The sequence below is a fragment of the Salmo salar genome, chromosome 13 (genome assembly GCF_965601325.2).
Source record: "Salmo salar chromosome 13, fSalSal1, whole genome shotgun sequence".
NCBI lineage: Eukaryota > Metazoa > Chordata > Actinopteri > Salmoniformes > Salmonidae > Salmo > Salmo salar.
In genome coordinates this window covers 12,189,367-12,215,058 of record NC_138303.1, presented here as the reverse complement: position 1 = coordinate 12,215,058, position 25,692 = coordinate 12,189,367, and the positions used below count along the sequence as shown (strand labels likewise).

Here is a 25,692-nt window from a genome sequence, read left to right as displayed (position 1 = left end):
AGGACATTATGTTAGACAATGCATGCATTTTTAGTTCTATCAAGTTCATATTTATATCCAAAAACAGCATTTTACTATGGCATTGATGTTGAGGAAATCGTTTCCCTCCAATAACCGGCAGTCAAGTCAGCACCACAAATTAAATAATTAAAATTAGAAAACATTGGTAAAATATTATATTGTCATTTAAAGAATTATAGATTTACATCTCTTGAACGCAATCAACTTGCCAGATTTAAAAATAACCTTACTGGGAAATCACACTTTGAAATAATCTGAGAACTGCGCCCAGAAAAATACGCGTTGCGATACAGACTAGCCGCCATGTTGGGGAGATCTAAAATCGAAAATACTATGTAAATAATCCATTACCTTTGATTCTCTTCATCAGATGTCACTTCCAGGTATCACAGGTCCATAACGAATGTAGTTTTGTTCAAAAAAGCTCATCATTTATGTCCAAAAATCTCCGTCTTGTTAGCACATGATCTAAGCCCGCCGGACTTCACTTCATGAACGAGGGGAAAAAATATATTTACGTTCGTTCAAACATGTCAAACGTTGTATAGCATAAATCATTAGGGCCTTTTTTAACCAGAACATGAATAATATTCAAGGTGGACGAATGCATTCTCTTTTATAACGTATTGAAACGAGGGTACCCAACATGAACTCGCGCGCCAGAGTCTAATCGGCCATCACCGTTCCATGGCTCTTGTTCGGTCAGATCTCACAGTAAAAGACTCAAAACACTTTGTAAAGGCTGGTGACATCTAGTGGAAGCAATAGGAAGTGCCAAAATATTCCTCAGCCCCTGTGTTTTTCAATGGCATAGGTTTAAAGGTAATACAACACATCAGATATCCACTTCCTGTCAGAATCTGTCTCAGGGTTTTGCCTGCCAAATGAGTTCTGTTATACTCACAGACACCATTCAAACAGTTTTAGAAACTTTAGGGTGTTTTCTATCCATATATAATAAGTATATGCATATTCTAGTTACTGGGTAGGATTAGTAACCAGATTAAATCGGGTACGTTTTTTTATCCAGCCGTGAAAATACTGCCCCCTAGCCCCAACAGGTTAATGTACAATTTCAATCTATCAAATCGAATAGAATCCACAGATTGTGAGTTGAAGATAAATACTTTTACTAAAAGTATTAGTATATTAGTAATTGACTGACCCGGTCTCTCCAGATCTCCCAACAGTACTATTTCTAGGGTCAATTTTAGATCAATGCTATGCATTTTCAGCCATTCCTGAACCTGAGACCAGAAACAGGCTACCTGAGGGCAATACCAAAATAAATGGTCTATTGATTCTGTATCCTTAGAACAAAATCTGCAGAGCTTCGATGATTTTATGCCCCAAGTATTCAACCTTTTGTTGGTGGCAAGAATTCTATATTATAATTTTAGCTGAAAAGCACAAAGTCTTGAATCTTGCGTTGTTTTATATATCAACTCATACACCCTGTACCATGGAATCGGTACATCAAAAATCTCTTCCCAACTATTTTGCAATCTGTATGGCACAGTTGTCAACATCCTGGTCCTCAAATGAAACTAGTATACTTTCCTATTTATGCTATTTTTATTCCACCGCCAGTTTTGATCCTTTATATTGGGCAGACAGACCAGTTCCCTACCTACTCCCAACGCCACCCGCCTCCTCCATTTTTTGGGGCAATGCTGTAATCAATTGGTTGTACTCTTGGATTGAGCAGACCTTTCCATACAATTCTGATAACATCATGAAGGACATAACTCTGCCATTCCAATTTACAATTTCATTTAAGAATAAAATATCCTTTTCAAACATCTTTCCCATAAATACAGGTATTTTATCAACCAGCACATTTGAGTTCAGCCATAATATTTGTTGTAATATTTGTTCTATCTTTTCAGGGGGATGAAATTGAAGTTGTAGCCAGTTCTGCAATGCTTGTTTGAAAAAGAGAGATACTTTTTAAAAAGTATAATTTTCAATTAATTGAAAATGAGACATGGCAATCTGCACTAAGGCAAAAAGGCAATTTTTAAACAATGGATGAGCTTTTCTTAGTAATCTACTTGAGAACCATTTAGGGTTCAAATAAAACTTTTGAATGAGTGAAGCTTTTAGAGAGAGGTTTAGTGCTTTTATATTTAATAATCTCAAACCACCCAATTCATATTCATTATATAGATAGGCACATTTTATTTTGTCTGGTTTAGCGTCCCAGATAAAGCAAAATATTTTTTACACATTTGATTTGAAAAATGAATCATCAGGAGTAGGTAGCGCCATAAGTAAGTGCGTAAACTGAGATATGACTAAGGAGTTAATCAGGGCAATTTTTCCATAAATAGACAGGTATTTACCTCTTCATGGTTGCAGGATCTAGTCTATTTTTACAAGTTTTCTATTGAAATTCATTGTGGAGAGCTTATTTATATATTTTGTGATATGAGTACCGAGTATGTCTACTTCACCATCAGCCCACTTTATAGGTAAACTGCAGGGTAATGTAAAAGTTGTATTTCTTAACCTGTTATGGATAGGGGGCAGTATTTTCACATCCGGATAAAAAACGTACCCGATTTAATATGATTATTACTCCTGCCCAGAAACTAGAATATGCATATAATTATTAGCTTTGGATAGAAAACACTCCAAAGTTTCTAAAACTGTTTGAATGGTGTCTGTGAGTATAACAGAACTCATTTGGCAGGCCAAAACCTGAGAAGATTCTGTACAGGAAGTACCCTGTCTGACCATTTCTTGGCCTTCTTTGTCATCTCTATCCATTACAAAGGATCTCTGCTGTTACGTGACACTTCCTACGGCTCCCATGGGCTCTCAGAGCCCGGGAAAAACATGGGCTGAAACACACAAGCGCTTTTGCTAAGTGGTCTATCAGAGGACAAAGGGCTTCATGCTCGTGCACGAGACGACACCATGTTTTTATTCTATCGTCTCTGAACGGATTCAACGACTCCCGGTCGGAATATTATCGCTTTTTTACGAGAAAAGTACTATGAGCTTAGGCGCGTGCCCGAGTCGACCCCATGCTTTATTTTCTTTCGTCTGTTTACCTAAATGCAGATTCCCGGTCGGAATATTATCGCTTTTTTACGAGAAAAATGGCATAAAAATGGAATACGGTAATGGAATATTTAGAATTTTTTTGTCACGAAATGCGCCATGCGCGTGACCCTTATTTACCATTCGGATAGTGTCTAGAACGCACGAACAAAACGCCGCTGTTGGAACATAACTATGGATTATTTTGGACCAAACCAAACCACATATTGAAGTAGAAGTCCTGGGAGTGCATTCTGACGAAGACAGCAAAGGTAATAATATTTTTCTTGCAGTAAATCTGATTTTGGTGTAGGCTAAACTTGGTGGGTGTCTAAATAGCTAGCCCTGTGATGCCGGGCTATCTACTGAGAATATTGTAAAATGTGCTTTCACCGAAAAGCTATTTTAAAATCGGACATATCGAGTGCATAGAGGAGTTCTGTATCTATAATTCTTAAAATAATTGTTATGTTTTTTGTGAACGTTTATCGTGAGTAATTTAGTAAATTCACCGGAGGTATGCTAGTTCTGAACGTCACATGCTAATTTAAAAAAGCTGTTTTTTGATATAAATATGAACTTGATTGAACAAAACATGCATGCATTGTATAACATAATGTCCTAGGGTTGTCATCTGATGAAGATCATCAAAGGTTAGTGCTGCATTTAGCTGTCTTCTGGGTTTTTGTGACATTATATGCTAGCTTGAAAAATGGGTGTCTGATTATTTCTGGCTGGGTACTCTGCTGACATAATCTAATGTTTTGCTTTCGTTGTAAAGCCTTTTTGAAATCGGACAGTGTGGTTAGATTAACGAGAGTCTTGTCTTTAAAATGGTGTAAAATAGTCATATGTTTGAGAAATTGAAGTAATAGCATTTCTAAGGTATTTGAATAACGCGCCACAGGATTCCACTGGCTGTTACGTAGGTGAGACGATTTCGTCCCGCCGGCCCTAGAGAAGTTAACCAACTAAGCCACAGCGCCCATAGACATCACATCTGATGCAGGTAAGGTCACCGCCACACGTATTTATGTCAAACCAGTCTCGTTCATTTAACCCATATCTCTGTCTTGCAAAATCACATCACAAAACAGATGTTATTTACTAATTTTGGAATCGATATGGACACCTTCAATTGTCTAGCAACAGGGTTTCTTATGCTATGTTTTGGGACCCAAAGTGGGCCTGAGTATGTGAGAGGTGGGCAGCGAGATATCAGTAAACATTTGTAGTCACATACTATTTCTTCTTAATTTGGGTCATTCGAGGACAGTACATTTTTCATTTGGGTCTCGAGCTGAATAAACTCAAGATCCTCTGACATGGATTCTTAAACTACAGTTTGGGACCCAAAGTGGGCATTAACATGTGATAGGTGTGTCACGAGATATGAGTAAACATTCAGAATCATACACTATTTCTTCATCATTTTGGTCATTTCAGGGATTTTCTTAGCTCACAGAGTAAGTTTCAACTCAATCAAAAGTACAACCCTTTCGAAATGGCAATGAAGTGCCGTGAACCGGATTCGAACCGGGGTTCCTGCGGCCACAACGCAGAGTACTAACCACTATACGATCACGGCAAGCTAACAGAGATTGCTTGTAGAGCCTACTCATGCTCTGACAGAGAGTTGTACAAGCTGGCTAAACTCTTTTCATTTAGCGCTCTAAATGAATAAACTGAAGAACCAGTTGAACTTCAGACAGTTGGTACGTTGTAATTCATTCAAAAAGGTCTCTTTTTCCGTGTATTTGGAATATCTCAATTGCACCCTCGTCTAGTCTTCTCTCCTCTCAACACTCCTAATTCTGTTAACCAATTGGTTGAGAATAGCAGAGTGCCCTCCACTCTGACCTTTTCCATCAATGTGTTCAATGAACTGCTTGAAAAGGCTCCGCTGAGATTCGAACTCAGGATCTCCTGTTTACTAGACAGGCGCTTTAACCAACTAAGCCACAGCGCCCATAGACATCACATCTGATGCAGGTAAGGTCACCGCCACACGTATTTATGTCAAACCAGTCTCGTTCATTTAACCCATATCTCTGTCTTGCAAAATCACATCACAAAACAGATGTTATTTACTAATTTTGGAATCGATATGGACACCTTCAATTGTCTAGCAACAGGGTTTCTTATGCTATGTTTTGGGACCCAAAGTGGGCCTGAGTATGTGAGAGGTGGGCAGCGAGATATCAGTAAACATTTGTAGTCACATACTATTTCTTCTTAATTTGGGTCATTCGAGGACAGTACATTTTTCATTTGGGTCTCGAGCTGAATAAACTCAAGATCCTCTGACATGGATTCTTAAACTACAGTTTGGGACCCAAAGTGGGCATTAACATGTGATAGGTGTGTCACGAGATATGAGTAAACATTCAGAATCATACACTATTTCTTCATCATTTTGGTCATTTCAGGGATTTTCTTAGCTCACAGAGTAAGTTTCAACTCAATCAAAAGTACAACCCTTTCGAAATGGCAATGAAGTGCCGTGACCCGGATTCGAACCGGGGTTCCTGCGGCCACAACGCAGAGTACTAACCACTATACGATCACGGCAAGCTAACAGAGATTGCTTGTAGAGCCTACTCATGCTCTGACAGAGAGTTGTACAAGCTGGCTAAACTCTTTTCATTTAGCGCTCTAAATGAATAAACTGAAGAACCAGTTGAACTTCAGACAGTTGGTACGTTGTAATTCATTCAAAAAGGTCTCTTTTTCCGTGTATTTGGAATATCTCAATTGCACCCTCGTCTAGTCTTCTCTCCTCTCAACACTCCTAATTCTGTTAACCAATTGGTTGAGAATAGCAGAGTGCCCTCCACTCTGACCTTTTCCATCAATGTGTTCAATGAACTGCTTGAAAAGGCTCCGCTGAGATTCGAACTCAGGATCTCCTGTTTACTAGACAGGCGCTTTAACCAACTAAGCCACAGCGCCCATAGACATCACATCTGATGCAGGTAAGGTCACCGCCACACGTATTTATGTCAAACCAGTCTCGTTCATTTAACCCATATCTCTGTCTTGCAAAATCACATCACAAAACAGATGTTATTTACTAATTTTGGAATCGATATGGACACCTTCAATTGTCTAGCAACAGGGTTTCTTATGCTATGTTTTGGGACCCAAAGTGGGCCTGAGTATGTGAGAGGTGGGCAGCGAGATATCAGTAAACATTTGTAGTCACATACTATTTCTTCTTAATTTGGGTCATTCGAGGACAGTACATTTTTCATTTGGGTCTCGAGCTGAATAAACTCAAGATCCTCTGACATGGATTCTTAAACTACAGTTTGGGACCCAAAGTGGGCATTAACATGTGATAGGTGTGTCACGAGATATGAGTAAACATTCAGAATCATACACTATTTCTTCATCATTTTGGTCATTTCAGGGATTTTCTTAGCTCACAGAGTAAGTTTCAACTCAATCAAAAGTACAACCCTTTCGAAATGGCAATGAAGTGCCGTGACCCGGATTCGAACCGGGGTTCCTGCGGCCACAACGCAGAGTACTAACCACTATACGATCACGGCAAGCTAACAGAGATTGCTTGTAGAGCCTACTCATGCTCTGACAGAGAGTTGTACAAGCTGGCTAAACTCTTTTCATTTAGCGCTCTAAATGAATAAACTGAAGAACCAGTTGAACTTCAGACAGTTGGTACGTTGTAATTCATTAAAAAAGTTATCTTTTTCCGTGAATTTGGAACATCTCAGTTGCACCCTCCTCAAGTCTTCTATCCTCTCAACACTGCTAATTTTGTTAACCCATTGGTTGAGAATAGCAGAGCGCCCTCCACTCTGACCTTTTCCATCAATGTGTTCAATGAACTCCTTAAAAAGGCTCTGCTGAGATTCGAACTCAGGATCTCCTGTTTACTAGACAGGCGCTTTAACCAACTAAGCCACAGCGCCCATAGACATCACATCTGATGCAGGTAAGGTCACCGCCACACGTATTTAAGTCAAACCAGTCTCGTTCATTTAACCCATATCTCTGTCTTGCAAAATCATACCACAAAACAGATGTTATTTACAAATTTTGGAATCGATATGGACACGTTCAATTGTCTAGCAACAGGGTTTCTTATGCTATGTTTTGGGACCCAAAGTGGGCCTGAGTATGTGAGAGGTGGGCAGCGAGATATCAGTAAACATTTGTAGTCACATACTATTTCTTCTTAATTTGGGTCATTCGAGGACAGTACATTTTTCATTTGGGTCTCGAGCTGAATAAACTCAAGATCCTCTGACATGGATTCTTAAACTACAGTTTGGGACCCAAAGTGGGCATTAACCTGTTGGGTCTAGGGGACAGCATTTGCACGTCTGGATAAAAAAAATGTACCCGATTTAATCTGGTTACTAATCCTACCCAGTAACTAGAATATGCATATACTTATTATATATGGATAGAAAACACTCTAAAGTTTCTAAAACTGTTTGAATGGTGTCTGTGAGTATAACAGAACTCATTTGGCAGGCAAAACCCTGAGACATTTTCTGACAGGAAGTGGATACCTGATGTGTTGTATTGACTTTAAACCTATCCCATTGAAAAACACAGGGGCTTAGGAATATTTTGGCACTTCCTATTGCTTCCACTAGATGTCACCAGCCTTTACAAAGTGTTTTGAGTCTTCTGGAGGGAGATCTGACCGAACAAGAGCCATGGAACGATGATGTCCCATTAGACACCTGGCGCGCGTGTTCATGTTGGGTACCCTCGTTCCAATACGTTATAAAAGAGTATGCATTCGTCCACCTTGAATATTATTCATGTTCTGGTTAAAAAAGGCCCTAATGATTTATGCTATACAACGTTTGACATGTTTGAACGAACGGAAATATATTTTTTCCCCTCGTTCATGACGAGAAGTCCGGCTGGCTTACATCATGTGCTAACGAGACGGAGATTTTTGGACATAAATGATGAGCTTTTTTGAACAAAACTACATTCGTTATGGACCTGTGATACCTGGAAGTGACATCTGATGAAGAGAATCAAAGGTAATGGATTATTTACATAGTATTTTCGATTTTAGATCTCCCCAACATGACGTCTAGTCTGTATCGCAACGCGTATTTTTCTGGGCGCAGTGCTCAGATTATTGCAAAGTGTGATTTCCCAGTAAGGTTATTTTTAAATCTGGCAAGTTGATTGAGTTCAAGAGATGTAAATCTATAATTCTTTAAATGACAATATAATATTTTACTAATGTTTTCTAATTTTAATTATTTAATTTGTTACGCTGACTTGACTGCCGGTTATTGGAGGGAAACGATTTCCTCAACATCAATGCCATAGTAAAACGCTGTTTTTGGATATAAATATGAACTTGATAGAACTAAAAATGCATGCATTGTCTAACATAATGTCCTAGGAGTGTCATCTGATGGAGATTGTAAAAGGTTAGTGCATCATGTTAGCTGGTTTTATGGTTTTGGTGACCCTGTCTTTGACTTGACAAAACATTACACACAACTCTTGTGAATGTACTGTCCTAACATACTCTAAATGTATGCTTTCGCCGTAAAACCTTTTTGAAATCGTAAAACGTGGTTAGATTAAGGAGATGTTTATCTTTCAAATGGTGTAAAATAGTTGTATTTTTGAAAAATTTGAATTTTGGCATTTATTTGGATTCAAATTTGCCGCTCTTGAAATGCACCTGCTGTTGATGGAGTGCACCACGGGTGGCACGCTAGCGTCCCACCTAGCCCCAAGAGGTTACATGTGATAGGTGTGTCACGAGATATGAGTAAACATTCAGAATCATACACTATTTCTTCATCATTTTGGTCATTTCAGGGATTTTCTTAGCTCACAGAGTAAGTTTCAACTCAATCAAAAGTACAACCCTTTCGAAATGGCAATGAAGTGCCGTGACCCGGATTCGAACCGGGGATCCTGCGGCCACAACGCAGAGTACTAACCACTATACGATCACGGCAAGCTAACAGAGATTGCTTGTAGAGCCTACTCATGCTCTGACAGAGAGGTGTACAAGCTGGCTAAACTCTTTTCATTTAGCGCTCCAAATGAATAAACTGAAGAACCGTTTGAACTTCAGACAGTTGGTACGTTGTAATTCAATCAAAAAGGTCTCTTTTTCCGTGTATTTGGAATATCTGAGTTGCACCCTCCTCAAGTCTTCTATCCTCTCAACACTCCTAATTTTGTTAACCCATTGGTTGAGAATAGCAGAGTGCCCTCCACTCTGACCTTTTCCGTCAATGTGTTCAATGAACTGCTTGAAAAGGCTCTGCTGAGATTAGAACTCAGGATCTCCTGTTTACTAGACAGGCGCTTTAACCAACTAAGCCACAGCGCCCATAGACCTCACATCTGATGCAGGTAAGGTCACCGCCATACGTATTTATGTCAAACCAGTCTCGTTCATTTAACCCATATCTCTGTCTTGCAGAATCACATCACAAAACAGATGTTATTTACTAATTTTGGAATCGATATGGACACCTTCAATTGTCTAGCAACAGGGTTTCTTATGCTATGTTTTGGGACCCAAAGTGGGCCTGAGTATGTGAGAGGTGGGCAGCGAGATATCAGTAAACATTTGTAGTCACATACTATTTCTTCTTAATTTGGGTCATTCGAGGACAGTACATTTTTCATTTGGGTCTCGAGCTGAATAAACTCAAGATCCTCTGACATGGATTCTTAAACTACAGTTTGGGACCCAAAGTGGGCATTAACATGTGATAGGTGTGTCACGAGATATGAGTAAACATTCAGAATCATACACTATTTCTTCATCATTTTGGTCATTTCAGGGATTTTCTTAGCTCACAGAGTAAGTTTCAACTCAATCAAAAGTACAACCCTTTCGAAATGGCAATGAAGTGCCGTGACCCGGATTCGAACCGGGGTTCCTGCGGCCACAACGCAGAGTACTAACCACTATACGATCACGGCAAGCTAACAGAGATTGCTTTGTAGAGCCTACTCATGCTCTGACAGAGAGTTGTACAAGCTGGCTAAACTCTTTTCATTAAGCGCTCTAAATGAATAAACTGAAGAACCAGTTGAACTTCAGACAGTTGGTACGTTGTAATTCATTCAAAAAGGTCTCTTTTTCCGTGTATTTGGAATATCTCAATTGCACCCTCGTCTAGTCTTCTCTCCTCTCAACACTCCTAATTCTGTTAACCAATTGGTTGAGAATAGCAGAGTGCCCTCCACTCTGACCTTTTCCATCAATGTGTTCAATGAACTGCTTGAAAAGGCTCTGCTGAGATTCGAACTCAGGATCTCCTGTTTACTAGACAGGCGCTTTAACCAACTAAGCCACAGCGCCCATAGACATCACATCTGATGCAGGTAAGGTCACCGCCACACGTATTTATGTCAAACCAGTCTCGTTCATTTAACCCATATCTCTGTCTTGCAAAATCACATCACAAAACAGATGTTATTTACTAATTTTGGAATCGATATGGACACCTTCAATTGTCTAGCAACAGGGTTTCTTATGCTATGTTTTGGGACCCAAAGTGGGCCTGAGTATGTGAGAGGTGGGCAGCGAGATATCAGTAAACATTTGTAGTCACATACTATTTCTTCTTAATTTGGGTCATTCGAGGACAGTACATTTTTCATTTGGGTCTCGAGCTGAATAAACTCAAGATCCTCTGACATGGATTCTTAAACTACAGTTTGGGACCCAAAGTGGGCATTAACATGTGATAGGTGTGTCACGAGATATGAGTAAACATTCAGAATCATACACTATTTCTTCATCATTTTGGTCATTTCAGGGATTTTCTTAGCTCACAGAGTAAGTTTCAACTCAATCAAAAGTACAACCCTTTCGAAATGGCAATGAAGTGCCGTGACCCGGATTCGAACCGGGGTTCCTGCGGCCACAACGCAGAGTACTAACCACTATACGATCACGGCAAGCTAACAGAGATTGCTTTGTAGAGCCTACTCATGCTCTGACAGAGAGTTGTACAAGCTGGCTAAACTCTTTTCATTAAGCGCTCTAAATGAATAAACTGAAGAACCAGTTGAACTTCAGACAGTTGGTACGTTGTAATTCATTCAAAAAGGTCTCTTTTTCCGTGTATTTGGAATATCTCAGTTGCACCCTCGTCTAGTCTTCTCTCCTCTCAACACTCCTAATTCTGTTAACCAATTGGTTGAGAATAGCAGAGTGCCCTCCACTCTGACCTTTTCCATCAATGTGTTCAATGAACTGCTTGAAAAGGCTCTGCTGAGATTCGAACTCAGGATCTCCTGTTTACTAGACAGGCGCTTTAACCAACTAAGCCACAGCGCCCATAGACATCACATCTGATGCAGGTAAGGTCACCGCCACACGTATTTATGTCAAACCAGTCTCGTTCATTTAACCCATATCTCTGTCTTGCAAAATCACATCACAAAACAGATGTTATTTACTAATTTTGGAATCGATATGGACACCTTCAATTGTCTAGCAACAGGGTTTCTTATGCTATGTTTTGGGACCCAAAGTGGGCCTGAGTATGTGAGAGGTGGGCAGCGAGATATCAGTAAACATTTGTAGTCACATACTATTTCTTCTTAATTTGGGTCATTCGAGGACAGTACATTTTTCATTTGGGTCTCGAGCTGAATAAACTCAAGATCCTCTGACATGGATTCTTAAACTACAGTTTGGGACCCAAAGTGGGCATTAACATGTGATAGGTGTGTCACGAGATATGAGTAAACATTCAGAATCATACACTATTTCTTCATCATTTTGGTCATTTCAGGGATTTTCTTAGCTCACAGAGTAAGTTTCAACTCAATCAAAAGTACAACCCTTTCGAAATGGCAATGAAGTGCCGTGACCCGGATTCGAACCGGGGTTCCTGCGGCCACAACGCAGAGTACTAACCACTATACGATCACGGCAAGCTAACAGAGATTGCTTGTAGAGCCTACTCATGCTCTGACAGAGAGTTGTACAAGCTGGCTAAACTCTTTTCATTTAGCGCTCTAAATGAATAAACTGAAGAACCAGTTGAACTTCAGACAGTTGGTACGTTGTAATTCATTCAAAAAGTTATCTTTTTCCGTGAATTTGGAACATCTCAGTTGCACCCTCCTCAAGTCTTCTCTCCTCTCAACACTCCTAATTTTGTTAACCCATTGGTTGAGAATAGCAGAGCGCCCTCCACTCTGACCTTTTCCATCAATGTGTTCAATGAACTCCTTAAAAAGGCTCTGCTGAGATTCGAACTCAGGATCTCCTGTTTACTAGACAGGCGCTTTAACCAACTAAGCCACAGCGCCCATAGACATCACATCTGATGCAGGTAAGGTCACCGCCACACGTATTTAAGTCAAACCAGTCTCGTTCATTTAACCCATATCTCTGTCTTGCAAAATCACATCACAAAACAGATGTTATTTACTAATTTTGGAATCGATATGGACACCTTCAATTGTCTAGCAACAGGGTTTCTTATGCTATGTTTTGGGACCCAAAGTGGGCCTGAGTATGTGAGAGGTGGGCAGCGAGATATCAGTAAACATTTGTAGTCACATACTATTTCTTCTTAATTTGGGTCATTCGAGGACAGTACATTTTTCATTTGGGTCTCGAGCTGAATAAACTCAAGATCCTCTGACATGGATTCTTAAACTACAGTTTGGGACCCAAAGTGGGCATTAACCTGTTGGGTCTAGGGGACAGCATTTGCACGTCTGGATAAAAAAAATGTACCCGATTTAATCTGGTTACTAATCCTACCCAGTAACTAGAATATGCATATACTTATTATATATGGATAGAAAACACTCTAAAGTTTCTAAAACTGTTTGAATGGTGTCTGTGAGTATAACAGAACTCATTTGGCAGGCAAAACCCTGAGACATTTTCTGACAGGAAGTGGATACCTGATGTGTTGTATTGACTTTAAACCTATCCCATTGAAAAACACAGGGGCTTAGGAATATTTTGGCACTTCCTATTGCTTCCACTAGATGTCACCAGCCTTTACAAAGTGTTTTGAGTCTTCTGGAGGGAGATCTGACCGAACAAGAGCCATGGAACGATGATGTCCCATTAGACACCTGGCGCGCGTGTTCATGTTGGGTACCCTCGTTCCAATACGTTATAAAAGAGTATGCATTCGTCCACCTTGAATATTATTCATGTTCTGGTTAAAAAAGGCCCTAATGATTTATGCTATACAACGTTTGACATGTTTGAACGAACGTAAATATATTTTTTCCCCTCGTTCATGACGAGAAGTCCGGCTGGCTTAGATCATGTGCTAACAAGACGGAGATTTTTGGACATAAATGATGAGCTTTTTTGAACAAAACTACATTCGTTATGGACCTGTGATACCTGGAAGTGACATCTGATGAAGAGAATCAAAGGTAATGGATTATTTACATAGTATTTTCGATTTTAGATCTCCCCAACATGACGTCTAGTCTGTATCGCAACGCGTATTTTTCTGGGCGCAGTGCTCAGATTATTGCAAAGTGTGATTTCCCAGTAAGGTTATTTTTAAATCTGGCAAGTTGATTGCGTTCAAGAGATGTAAATCTATAATTCTTTAAATGACAATATAATATTTTACCAATGTTTTCTAATTTTAATTATTTAATTTGTGACGCTGACTTGACTGCCGGTTATTGGAGGGAAACGATTTCCTCAACATCAATGCCATAGTAAAACGCTGTTTTTGGATATAAATATGAACTTGATAGAACTAAAAATGCATGCATTGTCTAACATAATGTCCTAGGAGTGTCATCTGATGGAGATTGTAAAAGGTTAGTGCATCATTTTAGCTGGTTTTATGGTTTTGGTGACCCTGTCTTTGACTTGACAAAACATTACACACAACTCTTGTGAATGTACTGTCCTAACATACTCTAAATTTATGCTTTCGCCGTAAAACCTTTTTGAAATCGTAAAACGTGGTTAGATTAAGGAGATGTTTATCTTTCAAATGGTGTAAAATAGTTGTATTTTTGAAAAATTTGAATTTTGACATTTATTTGGATTCAAATTTGCCGCTCTTGAAATGCACCTGCTGTTGATGGAGTGCACCACGGGTGGCACGCTAGCGTCCCACCTAGCCCCAAGAGGTTACATGTGATAGGTGTGTCACGAGATATGAGTAAACATTCAGAATCATACACTATTTCTTCATCATTTTGGTCATTTCAGGGATTTTCTTAGCTCACAGAGTAAGTTTCAACTCAATCAAAAGTACAACCCTTTCGAAATGGCAATGAAGTGCCGTGACCCGGATTCGAACCGGGGTTCCTGCGGCCACAACGCAGAGTACTAACCACTATACGATCACGGCAAGCTAACAGAGATTGCTTGTAGAGCCTACTCATGCTCTGACAGAGAGTTGTACAAGCTGGCTAAACTCTTTTCATTTAGCGCTCTAAATGAATAAACTGAAGAACCAGTTGAACTTCAGACAGTTGGTACGTTGTAATTCATTCAAAAAGGTCTCTTTTTCCGTGAATTTGGAACATCTCAGTTGCACCCTCCTCAAGTCTTCTATCCTCTCAACACTCCTAATTTTGTTAACCCATTGGTTGAGAATAGCAGAGTGCCCTCCACTCTGACCTTTTCCATCAATGTGTTCAATGAACTGCTTGAAAAGGCTCTGCTGAGATTCGAACTCAGGATCTCCTGTTTACTAGACAGGCGCTTTAACCAACTAAGCCACAGCGCCCATAGACATCACATCTGATGCAGGTAAGGTCACCGCCACACGTATTTAAGTCAAACCAGTCTCGTTCATTTAACCCATATCTCTGTCTTGCAAAATCACATCACAAAACAGATGTTATTTACTAATTTTGGAATCGATATGGACACCTTCAATTGTCTAGCAACAGGGTTTCTTATGCTATGTTTTGGGACCCAAAGTGGGCCTGAGTATGTGAGAGGTGGGCAGCGAGATATCAGTAAACATTTGTAGTCACATACTATTTCTTCTTAATTTGGGTCATTCGAGGACAGTACATTTTTCATTTGGGTCTCGAGCTGAATAAACTCAAGATCCTCTGACATGGATTCTTAAACTACAGTTTGGGACCCAAAGTGGGCATTAACATGTGATAGGTGTGTCACGAGATATGAGTAAACATTCAGAATCATACACTATTTCTTCATCATTTTGGTCATTTCAGGGATTTTCTTAGCTCACAGAGTAAGTTTCAACTCAATCAAAAGTACAACCCTTTCGAAATGGCAATGAAGTGCCGTGACCCGGATTCGAACCGGGGTTCCTGCGGCCACAACGCAGAGTACTAACCACTATACGATCACGGCAAGCTAACAGAGATTGCTTGTAGAGCCTACTCATGCTCTGACAGAGAGTTGTACAAGCTGGCTAAACTCTTTTCATTTAGCGCTCTAAATGAATAAACTGAAGAACCAGTTGAACTTCAGACAGTTGGTACGTTGTAATTCATTCAAAAAGTTATCTTTTTCCGTGAATTTGGAACATCTCAGTTGCACCCTCCTCAAGTCTTCTCTCCTCTCAACACTCCTAATTCTGTTAACCCATTGGTTGAGAATAGCAGAGTGCCCTCCACTCTGACCTTTTCCATCAATGTGTTCAATGAACTGCTTGAAAAGGCTCTGCTGAGATTCGAACTCAGGATCTCCTGTTTACTAGACAGGCGCTTTAACCAACTAAGCCACAGCGCCCATAGACATCACATCTGATGCAGGTAAGGTCACCGCCACACGTATTTAAGTCAAACCAGTCTCGTTCATTTAACCCATATCTCTGTCTTGCAGAATCACATCACAAAACAGATGTTATTTACTAATTTTGGAATCGATATGGACACCTTCAATTGTCTAGCAACAGGGTTTCTTATGCTATGTTTTGGGACCCAAAGTGGGCCTGAGTATGTGAGAGGTGGGCAGCGAGATATCAGTAAACATTTGTAGTCACATACTATTTCTTCTTAATTTGGGTCATTCGAGGACAGTACATTTTTCATTTGGGTCTCGAGCTGAATAAACTCAAGATCCTCTGACATGGATTCTTAAACTACAGTTTGGGACCCAAAGTGGGCATTAACATGTGATAGGTGTGTCACGAGATATGAGTAAACATTCAGAATCATACACTATTTCTTCATCATTTTGGTCATTTCAGGGATTTTCTTAGCTCACAGAGTAAGTTTCAACTCAATCAAAAGTACAACCCTTTCGAAATGGCAATGAAGTGCCGTGACCCGGATTCGAACCGGGGTTCCTGCGGCCACAACGCAGAGTACTAACCACTATACGATCACGGCAAGCTAACAGAGATTGCTTGTAGAGCCTACTCATGCTCTGACAGAGAGTTGTACAAGCTGGCTAAACTCTTTTCATTTAGCGCTCTAAATGAATAAACTGAAGAACCAGTTGAACTTCAGACAGTTGGTACGTTGTAATTCATTCAAAAAGTTATCTTTTTCCGTGAATTTGGAACATCTCAGTTGCACCCTCCTCAAGTCTTCTCTCCTCTCAACACTCCTAATTCTGTTAACCCATTGGTTGAGAATAGCAGAGTGCCCTCCACTCTGACCTTTTCCATCAATGTGTTCAATGAACTGCTTGAAAAGGCTCTGCTGAGATTCGAACTCAGGATCTCCTGTTTACTAGACAGGCGCTTTAACCAACTAAGCCACAGCGCCCATAGACATCACATCTGATGCAGGTAAGGTCACCGCCACACGTATTTAAGTCAAACCAGTCTCGTTCATTTAACCCATATCTCTGTCTTGCAAAATCACATCACAAAACAGATGTTATTTACTAATTTTGGAATCGATATGGACACCTTCAATTGTCTAGCAACAGGGTTTCTTATGCTATGTTTTGGGACCCAAAGTGGGCCTGAGTATGTGAGAGGTGGGCAGCGAGATATCAGTAAACATTTGTAGTCACATACTATTTCTTCTTAATTTGGGTCATTCGAGGACAGTACATTTTTCATTTGGGTCTCGAGCTGAATAAACTCAAGATCCTCTGACATGGATTCTTAAACTACAGTTTGGGACCCAAAGTGGGCATTAACATGTGATAGGTGTGTCACGAGATATGAGTAAACATTCAGAATCATACACTATTTCTTCATCATTTTGGTCATTTCAGGGATTTTCTTAGCTCACAGAGTAAGTTTCAACTCAATCAAAAGTACAACCCTTTCGAAATGGCAATGAAGTGCCGTGACCCGGATTCGAACCGGGGTTCCTGCGGCCACAACGCAGAGTACTAACCACTATACGATCACGGCAAGCTAACAGAGATTGCTTGTAGAGCCTACTCATGCTCTGACAGAGAGTTGTACAAGCTGGCTAAACTCTTTTCATTTAGCGCTCTAAATGAATAAACTGAAGAACCAGTTGAACTTCAGACAGTTGGTACGTTGTAATTCATTCAAAAAGTTATCTTTTTCCGTGAATTTGGAACATCTCAATTGCACCCTCCTCAAGTCTTCTCTCCTCTCAACACTCCTAATTCTGTTAACCAATTGGTTGAGAATAGCAGAGTGCCCTCCACTCTGACCTTTTCCATCAATGTGTTCAATGAACTGCTTGAAAAGGCTCTGCTGAGATTCGAACTCAGGATCTCCTGTTTACTAGACAGGCGCTTTAACCAACTAAGCCACAGCGCCCATAGACATCACATCTGATGCAGGTAAGGTCACCGCCACACGTATTTAAGTCAAACCAGTCTCGTTCATTTAACCCATATCTCTGTCTTGCAAAATCACATCACAAAACAGATGTTATTTACTAATTTTGGAATCGATATGGACACCTTCAATTGTCTAGCAACAGGGTTTCTTATGCTATGTTTTGGGACCCAAAGTGGGCCTGAGTATGTGAGAGGTGGGCAGCGAGATATCAGTAAACATTTGTAGTCACATACTATTTCTTCTTAATTTGGGTCATTCGAGGACAGTACATTTTTCATTTGGGTCTCGAGCTGAATAAACTCAAGATCCTCTGACATGGATTCTTAAACTACAGTTTGGGACCCAAAGTGGGCATTAACATGTGATAGGTGTGTCACGAGATATGAGTAAACATTCAGAATCATACACTATTTCTTCATCATTTTGGTCATTTCAGGGATTTTCTTAGCTCACAGAGTAAGTTTCAACTCAATCAAAAGTACAACCCTTTCGAAATGGCAATGAAGTGCCGTGACCCGGATTCGAACCGGGGTTCCTGCGGCCACAACGCAGAGTACTAACCACTATACGATCACGGCAAGCTAACAGAGATTGCTTGTAGAGCCTACTCATGCTCTGACAGAGAGTTGTACAAGCTGGCTAAACTCTTTTCATTTAGCGCTCTAAATGAATAAACTGAAGAACCAGTTGAACTTCAGACAGTTGGTACGTTGTAATTCATTCAAAAAGTTATCTTTTTCCGTGAATTTGGAACATCTCAGTTGCACCCTCCTCAAGTCTTCTCTCCTCTCAACACTCCTAATTCTGTTAACCCATTGGTTGAGAATAGCAGAGTGCCCTCCACTCTGACCTTTTCCATCAATGTGTTCAATGAACTGCTTGAAAAGGCTCTGCTGAGATTCGAACTCAGGATCTCCTGTTTACTAGACAGGCGCTTTAACCAACTAAGCCACAGCGCCCATAGACATCACATCTGATGCAGGTAAGGTCACCGCCACACGTATTTAAGTCAAACCAGTCTCGTTCATTTAACCCATATCTCTGTCTTGCAAAATCACATCACAAAACAGATGTTATTTACTAATTTTGGAATCGATATGGACACCTTCAATTGTCTAGCAACAGGGTTTCTTATGCTATGTTTTGGGACCCAAAGTGGGCCTGAGTATGTGAGAGGTGGGCAGCGAGATATCAGTAAACATTTGTAGTCACATACTATTTCTTCTTAATTTGGGTCATTCGAGGACAGTACATTTTTCATTTGGGTCTCGAGCTGAATAAACTCAAGATCCTCTGACATGGATTCTTAAACTACAGTTTGGGACCCAAAGTGGGCATTAACATGTGATAGGTGTGTCACGAGATATGAGTAAACATTCAGAATCATACACTATTTCTTCATCATTTTGGTCATTTCAGGGATTTTCTTAGCTCACAGAGTAAGTTTCAACTCAATCAAAAGTACAACCCTTTCGAAATGGCAATGAAGTGCCGTGACCCGGATTCGAACCGGGGTTCCTGCGGCCACAACGCAGAGTACTAACCACTATACGATCACGGCAAGCTAACAGAGATTGCTTGTAGAGCCTACTCATGCTCTGACAGAGAGTTGTACAAGCTGGCTAAACTCTTTTCATTTAGCGCTCTAAATGAATAAACTGAAGAACCAGTTGAACTTCAGACAGTTGGTACGTTGTAATTCATTCAAAAAGTTATCTTTTTCCGTGAATTTGGAACATCTCAGTTGCACCCTCCTCAAGTCTTCTCTCCTCTCAACACTCCTAATTCTGTTAACCCATTGGTTGAGAATAGCAGAGTGCCCTCCACTCTGACCTTTTCCATCAATGTGTTCAATGAACTGCTTGAAAAGGCTCTGCTGAGATTCGAACTCAGGATCTCCTGTTTACTAGACAGGCGCTTTAACCAACTAAGCCACAGCGCCCATAGACATCACATCTGATGCAGGTAAGGTCACCGCCACACGTATTTAAGTCAAACCAGTCTCGTTCATTTAACCCATATCTCTGTCTTGCAAAATCACATCACAAAACAGATGTTATTTACTAATTTTGGAATCGATATGGACACCTTCAATTGTCTAGCAACAGGGTTTCTTATGCTATGTTTTGGGACCCAAAGTGGGCCTGAGTATGTGAGAGGTGGGCAGCGAGATATCAGTAAACATTTGTAGTCACATACTATTTCTTCTTAATTTGGGTCATTCGAGGACAGTACATTTTTCATTTGGGTCTCGAGCTGAATAAACTCAAGATCCTCTGACATGGATTCTTAAACTACGGTTTGGGACCCAAAGTGGGCATTAACATGTGATAGGTGTGTCACGAGATATGAGTAAACATTCAGAATCATACACTATTTCTTCATCATTTTGGTCGTTTCGGGGAGTTTCTTAGCTCACAGAGTAAGTTTCAACTCAATCAAAATTACAACCCTTTCGAAATGGCAATGAAGTGCCGTGACCCGGATTCGAACCGGGGTTGCTGCGGCCACAACGCAGAGTACTAACCACTATACGATCACGGCAAGCTAACAGAGATTGCTTGTAGAGCCTACTCATGCTCTGACAGAGAGTTGTACAAGCTGGCTAAACTCTTTTCATTTAGCGCTCGAAATGAATAAACTGAAGAACCAGTTGAACTTCAGACAGTTGGTACGTTGTAATTCATTCAAAAAGTTATCTTTTTCCGTGAATTTGGAACATCTCAATTGCACCCTCCTCAAGTTTTCTCTCCTCTCAACACTCCTAATTCTGTTAACCCATTGGTTGAGAATAGCAGAGTGCCCTCCACTCTGACCTTTTCCATCAATGTGTTCAATGAACTGCTTGAAAAGGCTCTGCTGAGATTCGAACTCAGGATCTCCTGTTTACTAGACAGGCGCTTTAACCAACTAAGCCACAGCGCCCATAGACATCACATCTGATGCAGGTAAGGTCACCGCCACACGTATTTAAGTCAAACCAGTCTCGTTCATTTAACCCATATCTCTGTCTTGCAAAATCACATCACAAAACAGATGTTATTTACTAATTTTGGAATCGATATGGACACCTTCAATTGTCTAGCAACAGGGTTTCTTATGCTATGTTTTGGGACCCAAAGTGGGCCTGAGTATGTGAGAGGTGGGCAGCGAGATATCAGTAAACATTTGTAGTCACATACTATTTCTTCTTAATTTGGGTCATTCGAGGACAGTACATTTTTCATTTGGGTCTCGAGCTGAATAAACTCAAGATCCTCTGACATGGATTCTTAAACTACGGTTTGGGACCCAAAGTGGGCATTAACATGTGATAGGTGTGTCACGAGATATGAGTAAACATTCAGAATCATACACTATTTCTTCATCATTTTGGTCGTTTCGGGGAGTTTCTTAGCTCACAGAGTAAGTTTCAACTCAATCAAAATTACAACCCTTTCGAAATGGCAATGAAGTGCCGTGACCCGGATTCGAACCGGGGTTGCTGCGGCCACAACGCAGAGTACTAACCACTATACGATCACGGCAAGCTAACAGAGATTGCTTGTAGAGCCTACTCATGCTCTGACAGAGAGTTGTACAAGCTGGCTAAACTCTTTTCATTTAGCGCTCGAAATGAATAAACTGAAGAACCAGTTGAACTTCAGACAGTTGGTACGTTGTAATTCATTCAAAAAGTTATCTTTTTCCGTGAATTTGGAACATCTCAATTGCACCCTCCTCAAGTTTTCTCTCCTCTCAACACTCCTAATTCTGTTAACCCATTGGTTGAGAATAGCAGAGTGCCCTCCACTCTGACCTTTTCCATCAATGTGTTCAATGAACTGCTTGAAAAGGCTCTGCTGAGATTCGAACTCAGGATCTCCTGTTTACTAGACAGGCGCTTTAACCAACTAAGCCACAGCGCCCATAGACATCACATCTGATGCAGGTAAGGTCACCGCCACACGTATTTAAGTCAAACCAGTCTCGTTCATTTAACCCATATCTCTGTCTTGCAAAATCACATCACAAAACAGATGTTATTTACTAATTTTGGAATCGATATGGACACCTTCAATTGTCTAGCAACAGGGTTTCTTATGCTATGTTTTGGGACCCAAAGTGGGCCTGAGTATGTGAGAGGTGGGCAGCGAGATATCAGTAAACATTTGTAGTCACATACTATTTCTTCTTAATTTGGGTCATTCGAGGACAGTACATTTTTCATTTGGGTCTCGAGCTGAATAAACTCAAGATCCTCTGACATGGATTCTTAAACTACGGTTTGGGACCCAAAGTGGGCATTAACATGTGATAGGTGTGTCACGAGATATGAGTAAACATTCAGAATCATACACTATTTCTTCATCATTTTGGTCGTTTCGGGGAGTTTCTTAGCTCACAGAGTAAGTTTCAACTCAATCAAAATTACAACCCTTTCGAAATGGCAATGAAGTGCCGTGACCCGGATTCGAACCGGGGTTGCTGCGGCCACAACGCAGAGTACTAACCACTATACGATCACGGCAAGCTAACAGAGATTGCTTGTAGAGCCTACTCATGCTCTGACAGAGAGTTGTACAAGCTGGCTAAACTCTTTTCATTTAGCGCTCGAAATGAATAAACTGAAGAACCAGTTGAACTTCAGACAGTTGGTACGTTGTAATTCATTCAAAAAGCTATCTTTTTCCGTGAATTTGGAACATCTCAATTGCACCCTCCTCAAGTTTTCTCTCCTCTCAACACTCCTAATTCTGTTAACCCATTGGTTGAGAATAGCAGAGTGCCCTCCACTCTGACCTTTTCCATCAATGTGTTCAATGAACTGCTTGAAAAGGCTCTGCTGAGATTCGAACTCAGGATCTCCTGTTTACTAGACAGGCGCTTTAACCAACTAAGCCACAGCGCCCATAGACATCACATCTGATGCAGGTAAGGTCACCGCCACACGTATTTAAGTCAAACCAGTCTCGTTCATTTAACCCATATCTCTGTCTTGCAAAATCACATCACAAAACAGATGTTATTTACTAATTTTGGAATCGATATGGACACCTTCAATTGTCTAGCAACAGGGTTTCTTATGCTATGTTTTGGGACCCAAAGTGGGCCTGAGTATGTGAGAGGTGGGCAGCGAGATATCAGTAAACATTTGTAGTCACATACTATTTCTTCTTAATTTGGGTCATTCGAGGACAGTACATTTTTCATTTGGGTCTCGAGCTGAATAAACTCAAGATCCTCTGACATGGATTCTTAAACTACGGTTTGGGACCCAAAGTGGGCATTAACATGTGATAGGTGTGTCACGAGATATGAGTAAACATTCAGAATCATACACTATTTCTTCATCATTTTGGTCGTTTCGGGGAGTTTCTTAGCTCACAGAGTAAGTTTCAACTCAATCAAAATTACAACCCTTTCGAAATGGCAATGAAGTGCCGTGACCCGGATTCGAACCGGGGTTGCTGCGGCCACAACGCAGAGTACTAACCACTATACGATCACGGCAAGCTAACAGAGATTGCTTGTAGAGCCTACTCATGCTCTGACAGAGAGTTGTACAAGCTGGCTAAACTCTTTTCATTTAGCGCTCGAAATGAATAAACTGAAGAACCAGTTGAACTTCAGACAGTTGGTACGTTGTAATTCATTCAAAAAGCTCTCTTTTTCCGTGAATTTGGAATATCTCAATTGCACCCTCCTCAAGTTTTCTCTCCTCTCAACACTCCTAATTCTGTTAACCCATTGGTTGAGAATAGCAGAGTGCCCTCCACTCTGACCTTTTCCATCAATGTGTTCAATGAACTGCTTGAAAAGGCTCTGCTGAGATTCGAACTCAGGATCTCCTGTTTACTAGACAGGCGCTTTAACCAACTAAGCCACAGCGCCCATAGACATCACGTCTGATGCAGGTAAGGTCACCGCCACACGTATTTAAGTCAAACCAGTCTCGTTCATTTAACCCATATCTCTGTCTTGCAAAATCACATCACAAAACAGATGTTATTTACTAATTTTGGAATCGATATGGACACCTTCAATTGTCTAGCAACAGGGTTTCTTATGCTATGTTTTGGGACCCAAAGTGGGCCTGAGTATGTGAGAGGTGGGCAGCGAGATATCAGTAAACTTTTGAAGTCACATACTATTTCTTCTTAATTTGGGTCATTCGAGGACAGTACATTTTTCATTTGGGTCTCGAGCTGAATAAACTCAAGATCCTCTGACATGGATTCTTAAACTACGGTTTGGGACCCAAAGTTGGCATTAACATGTGATAGGTGTGTCACGAGATATGAGTAAACATTCAGAATCATACACTATTTCTTCATCATTTTGGTCGTTTCGGGGAGTTTCTTAGCTCACAGAGTAAGTTTCAACTCAATCAAAATTACAACCCTTTCGAAATGGCAATGAAGTGCCGTGACCCGGATTCGAACCGGGGTTGCTGCGGCCACAACGCAGAGTACTAACCACTATACGATCACGGCAAGCTAACAGAGATTGCTTGTAGAGCCTACTCATGCTCTGACAGAGAGTTGTACAAGCTGGCTAAACTCTTTTCATTTAGCGCTCGAAATGAATAAACTGAAGAACCAGTTGAACTTCAGACAGTTGGTACGTTGTAATTCATTCAAAAAGCTCTCTTTTTCCGTGAATTTGGAATATCTCAATTGCACCCTCCTCAAGTTTTCTCTCCTCTCAACACTCCTAATTCTGTTAACCCATTGGTTGAGAATAGCAGAGTGCCCTCCACTCTGACCTTTTCCATCAATGTGTTCAATGAACTGCTTGAAAAGGCTCTGCTGAGATTCGAACTCAGGATCTCCTGTTTACTAGACAGGCGCTTTAACCAACTAAGCCACAGCGCCCATAGACATCACGTCTGATGCAGGTAAGGTCACCGCCACACGTATTTAAGTCAAACCAGTCTCGTTCATTTAACCCATATCTCTGTCTTGCAAAATCACATCACAAAACAGATGTTATTTACTAATTTTGGAATCGATATGGACACCTTCAATTGTCTAGCAACAGGGTTTCTTATGCTATGTTTTGGGACCCAAAGTGGGCCTGAGTATGTGAGAGGTGGGCAGCGAGATATCAGTAAACTTTTGAAGTCACATACTATTTCTTCTTAATTTGGGTCATTCGAGGACAGTACATTTTTCATTTGGGTCTCGAGCTGAATAAACTCAAGATCCTCTGACATGGATTCTTAAACTACGGTTTGGGACCCAAAGTTGGCATTAACATGTGATAGGTGTGTCACGAGATATGAGTAAACATTCAGAATCATACACTATTTCTTCATCATTTTGGTCGTTTCGGGGAGTTTCTTAGCTCACAGAGTAAGTTTCAACTCAATCAAAATTACAACCCTTTCGAAATGGCAATGAAGTGCCGTGACCCGGATTCGAACCGGGGTTGCTGCGGCCACAACGCAGAGTACTAACCACTATACGATCACGGCAAGCTAACAGAGATTGCTTGTAGAGCCTACTCATGCTCTGACAGAGAGTTGTACAAGCTGGCTAAACTCTTTTCATTTAGCGCTCGAAATGAATAAACTGAAGAACCAGTTGAACTTCAGACAGTTGGTACGTTGTAATTCATTCAAAAAGCTCTCTTTTTCCGTGAATTTGGAATATCTCAATTGCACCCTCCTCAAGTTTTCTCTCCTCTCAACACTCCTAATTCTGTTAACCCATTGGTTGAGAATAGCAGAGTGCCCTCCACTCTGAGCTTTTCCATCAATGTGTTCAATGAACTGCTTGAAAAGGCTCTGCTGAGATTCGAACTCAGGATCTCCTGTTTACTAGACAGGCGCTTTAACCAACTAAGCCACAGCGCCCATAGACATCACGTCTGATGCAGGTAAGGTCACCGCCACACGTATTTAAGTCAAACCAGTCTCGTTCATTTAACCCATATCTCT

The 25,692-nt window shown here is 40.7% G+C and overlaps 37 non-coding genes across 37 annotated transcripts; all 37 read right to left on the bottom strand.

Moving 5' to 3' along the window:
- Positions 1–4,964: 4,964 nt before the first annotated feature.
- Positions 4,965–5,038, bottom strand: trnat-agu (transfer RNA threonine (anticodon AGU)). Its single transcript has one exon. It is a non-coding gene; the product is annotated as a tRNA-Thr (tRNA).
- A 530-nt stretch (positions 5,039–5,568) lies between these two features.
- Positions 5,569–5,640, bottom strand: trnah-gug (transfer RNA histidin (anticodon GUG)). The gene has a single exon. It is a non-coding gene; the product is annotated as a tRNA-His (tRNA).
- A 307-nt stretch (positions 5,641–5,947) lies between these two features.
- Positions 5,948–6,021, bottom strand: trnat-agu (transfer RNA threonine (anticodon AGU)). The gene has a single exon. It is a non-coding gene; the product is annotated as a tRNA-Thr (tRNA).
- Positions 6,022–6,551: 530 nt separating this feature from the next.
- On the bottom strand, positions 6,552–6,623 carry trnah-gug (transfer RNA histidin (anticodon GUG)). Its single transcript has one exon. It is a non-coding gene; the product is annotated as a tRNA-His (tRNA).
- Positions 6,624–6,930: 307 nt separating this feature from the next.
- Positions 6,931–7,004, bottom strand: trnat-agu (transfer RNA threonine (anticodon AGU)). The gene has a single exon. It is a non-coding gene; the product is annotated as a tRNA-Thr (tRNA).
- A 1,967-nt stretch (positions 7,005–8,971) lies between these two features.
- On the bottom strand, positions 8,972–9,043 carry trnah-gug (transfer RNA histidin (anticodon GUG)). The gene has a single exon. It is a non-coding gene; the product is annotated as a tRNA-His (tRNA).
- A 307-nt stretch (positions 9,044–9,350) lies between these two features.
- On the bottom strand, positions 9,351–9,424 carry trnat-agu (transfer RNA threonine (anticodon AGU)). The gene has a single exon. It is a non-coding gene; the product is annotated as a tRNA-Thr (tRNA).
- Positions 9,425–9,954: 530 nt separating this feature from the next.
- Positions 9,955–10,026, bottom strand: trnah-gug (transfer RNA histidin (anticodon GUG)). The gene has a single exon. It is a non-coding gene; the product is annotated as a tRNA-His (tRNA).
- Positions 10,027–10,334: 308 nt separating this feature from the next.
- trnat-agu (transfer RNA threonine (anticodon AGU)) lies at positions 10,335–10,408 on the bottom strand. The gene has a single exon. It is a non-coding gene; the product is annotated as a tRNA-Thr (tRNA).
- Positions 10,409–10,938: 530 nt separating this feature from the next.
- trnah-gug (transfer RNA histidin (anticodon GUG)) lies at positions 10,939–11,010 on the bottom strand. Its single transcript has one exon. It is a non-coding gene; the product is annotated as a tRNA-His (tRNA).
- A 308-nt stretch (positions 11,011–11,318) lies between these two features.
- trnat-agu (transfer RNA threonine (anticodon AGU)) lies at positions 11,319–11,392 on the bottom strand. The gene has a single exon. It is a non-coding gene; the product is annotated as a tRNA-Thr (tRNA).
- Positions 11,393–11,922: 530 nt separating this feature from the next.
- trnah-gug (transfer RNA histidin (anticodon GUG)) lies at positions 11,923–11,994 on the bottom strand. Its single transcript has one exon. It is a non-coding gene; the product is annotated as a tRNA-His (tRNA).
- A 307-nt stretch (positions 11,995–12,301) lies between these two features.
- trnat-agu (transfer RNA threonine (anticodon AGU)) lies at positions 12,302–12,375 on the bottom strand. The gene has a single exon. It is a non-coding gene; the product is annotated as a tRNA-Thr (tRNA).
- Positions 12,376–14,342: 1,967 nt separating this feature from the next.
- On the bottom strand, positions 14,343–14,414 carry trnah-gug (transfer RNA histidin (anticodon GUG)). The gene has a single exon. It is a non-coding gene; the product is annotated as a tRNA-His (tRNA).
- A 307-nt stretch (positions 14,415–14,721) lies between these two features.
- trnat-agu (transfer RNA threonine (anticodon AGU)) lies at positions 14,722–14,795 on the bottom strand. Its single transcript has one exon. It is a non-coding gene; the product is annotated as a tRNA-Thr (tRNA).
- Positions 14,796–15,325: 530 nt separating this feature from the next.
- trnah-gug (transfer RNA histidin (anticodon GUG)) lies at positions 15,326–15,397 on the bottom strand. Its single transcript has one exon. It is a non-coding gene; the product is annotated as a tRNA-His (tRNA).
- A 307-nt stretch (positions 15,398–15,704) lies between these two features.
- On the bottom strand, positions 15,705–15,778 carry trnat-agu (transfer RNA threonine (anticodon AGU)). Its single transcript has one exon. It is a non-coding gene; the product is annotated as a tRNA-Thr (tRNA).
- Positions 15,779–16,308: 530 nt separating this feature from the next.
- trnah-gug (transfer RNA histidin (anticodon GUG)) lies at positions 16,309–16,380 on the bottom strand. The gene has a single exon. It is a non-coding gene; the product is annotated as a tRNA-His (tRNA).
- A 307-nt stretch (positions 16,381–16,687) lies between these two features.
- On the bottom strand, positions 16,688–16,761 carry trnat-agu (transfer RNA threonine (anticodon AGU)). Its single transcript has one exon. It is a non-coding gene; the product is annotated as a tRNA-Thr (tRNA).
- Positions 16,762–17,291: 530 nt separating this feature from the next.
- Positions 17,292–17,363, bottom strand: trnah-gug (transfer RNA histidin (anticodon GUG)). Its single transcript has one exon. It is a non-coding gene; the product is annotated as a tRNA-His (tRNA).
- A 307-nt stretch (positions 17,364–17,670) lies between these two features.
- Positions 17,671–17,744, bottom strand: trnat-agu (transfer RNA threonine (anticodon AGU)). Its single transcript has one exon. It is a non-coding gene; the product is annotated as a tRNA-Thr (tRNA).
- Positions 17,745–18,274: 530 nt separating this feature from the next.
- On the bottom strand, positions 18,275–18,346 carry trnah-gug (transfer RNA histidin (anticodon GUG)). The gene has a single exon. It is a non-coding gene; the product is annotated as a tRNA-His (tRNA).
- Positions 18,347–18,653: 307 nt separating this feature from the next.
- On the bottom strand, positions 18,654–18,727 carry trnat-agu (transfer RNA threonine (anticodon AGU)). The gene has a single exon. It is a non-coding gene; the product is annotated as a tRNA-Thr (tRNA).
- A 530-nt stretch (positions 18,728–19,257) lies between these two features.
- trnah-gug (transfer RNA histidin (anticodon GUG)) lies at positions 19,258–19,329 on the bottom strand. The gene has a single exon. It is a non-coding gene; the product is annotated as a tRNA-His (tRNA).
- A 307-nt stretch (positions 19,330–19,636) lies between these two features.
- trnat-agu (transfer RNA threonine (anticodon AGU)) lies at positions 19,637–19,710 on the bottom strand. The gene has a single exon. It is a non-coding gene; the product is annotated as a tRNA-Thr (tRNA).
- A 530-nt stretch (positions 19,711–20,240) lies between these two features.
- On the bottom strand, positions 20,241–20,312 carry trnah-gug (transfer RNA histidin (anticodon GUG)). Its single transcript has one exon. It is a non-coding gene; the product is annotated as a tRNA-His (tRNA).
- A 307-nt stretch (positions 20,313–20,619) lies between these two features.
- Positions 20,620–20,693, bottom strand: trnat-agu (transfer RNA threonine (anticodon AGU)). The gene has a single exon. It is a non-coding gene; the product is annotated as a tRNA-Thr (tRNA).
- Positions 20,694–21,223: 530 nt separating this feature from the next.
- trnah-gug (transfer RNA histidin (anticodon GUG)) lies at positions 21,224–21,295 on the bottom strand. The gene has a single exon. It is a non-coding gene; the product is annotated as a tRNA-His (tRNA).
- Positions 21,296–21,602: 307 nt separating this feature from the next.
- On the bottom strand, positions 21,603–21,676 carry trnat-agu (transfer RNA threonine (anticodon AGU)). Its single transcript has one exon. It is a non-coding gene; the product is annotated as a tRNA-Thr (tRNA).
- A 530-nt stretch (positions 21,677–22,206) lies between these two features.
- On the bottom strand, positions 22,207–22,278 carry trnah-gug (transfer RNA histidin (anticodon GUG)). Its single transcript has one exon. It is a non-coding gene; the product is annotated as a tRNA-His (tRNA).
- A 307-nt stretch (positions 22,279–22,585) lies between these two features.
- Positions 22,586–22,659, bottom strand: trnat-agu (transfer RNA threonine (anticodon AGU)). Its single transcript has one exon. It is a non-coding gene; the product is annotated as a tRNA-Thr (tRNA).
- A 530-nt stretch (positions 22,660–23,189) lies between these two features.
- trnah-gug (transfer RNA histidin (anticodon GUG)) lies at positions 23,190–23,261 on the bottom strand. The gene has a single exon. It is a non-coding gene; the product is annotated as a tRNA-His (tRNA).
- A 307-nt stretch (positions 23,262–23,568) lies between these two features.
- trnat-agu (transfer RNA threonine (anticodon AGU)) lies at positions 23,569–23,642 on the bottom strand. The gene has a single exon. It is a non-coding gene; the product is annotated as a tRNA-Thr (tRNA).
- A 530-nt stretch (positions 23,643–24,172) lies between these two features.
- Positions 24,173–24,244, bottom strand: trnah-gug (transfer RNA histidin (anticodon GUG)). Its single transcript has one exon. It is a non-coding gene; the product is annotated as a tRNA-His (tRNA).
- A 307-nt stretch (positions 24,245–24,551) lies between these two features.
- On the bottom strand, positions 24,552–24,625 carry trnat-agu (transfer RNA threonine (anticodon AGU)). The gene has a single exon. It is a non-coding gene; the product is annotated as a tRNA-Thr (tRNA).
- Positions 24,626–25,155: 530 nt separating this feature from the next.
- trnah-gug (transfer RNA histidin (anticodon GUG)) lies at positions 25,156–25,227 on the bottom strand. Its single transcript has one exon. It is a non-coding gene; the product is annotated as a tRNA-His (tRNA).
- Positions 25,228–25,534: 307 nt separating this feature from the next.
- On the bottom strand, positions 25,535–25,608 carry trnat-agu (transfer RNA threonine (anticodon AGU)). The gene has a single exon. It is a non-coding gene; the product is annotated as a tRNA-Thr (tRNA).
- Positions 25,609–25,692: the final 84 nt, after the last annotated feature.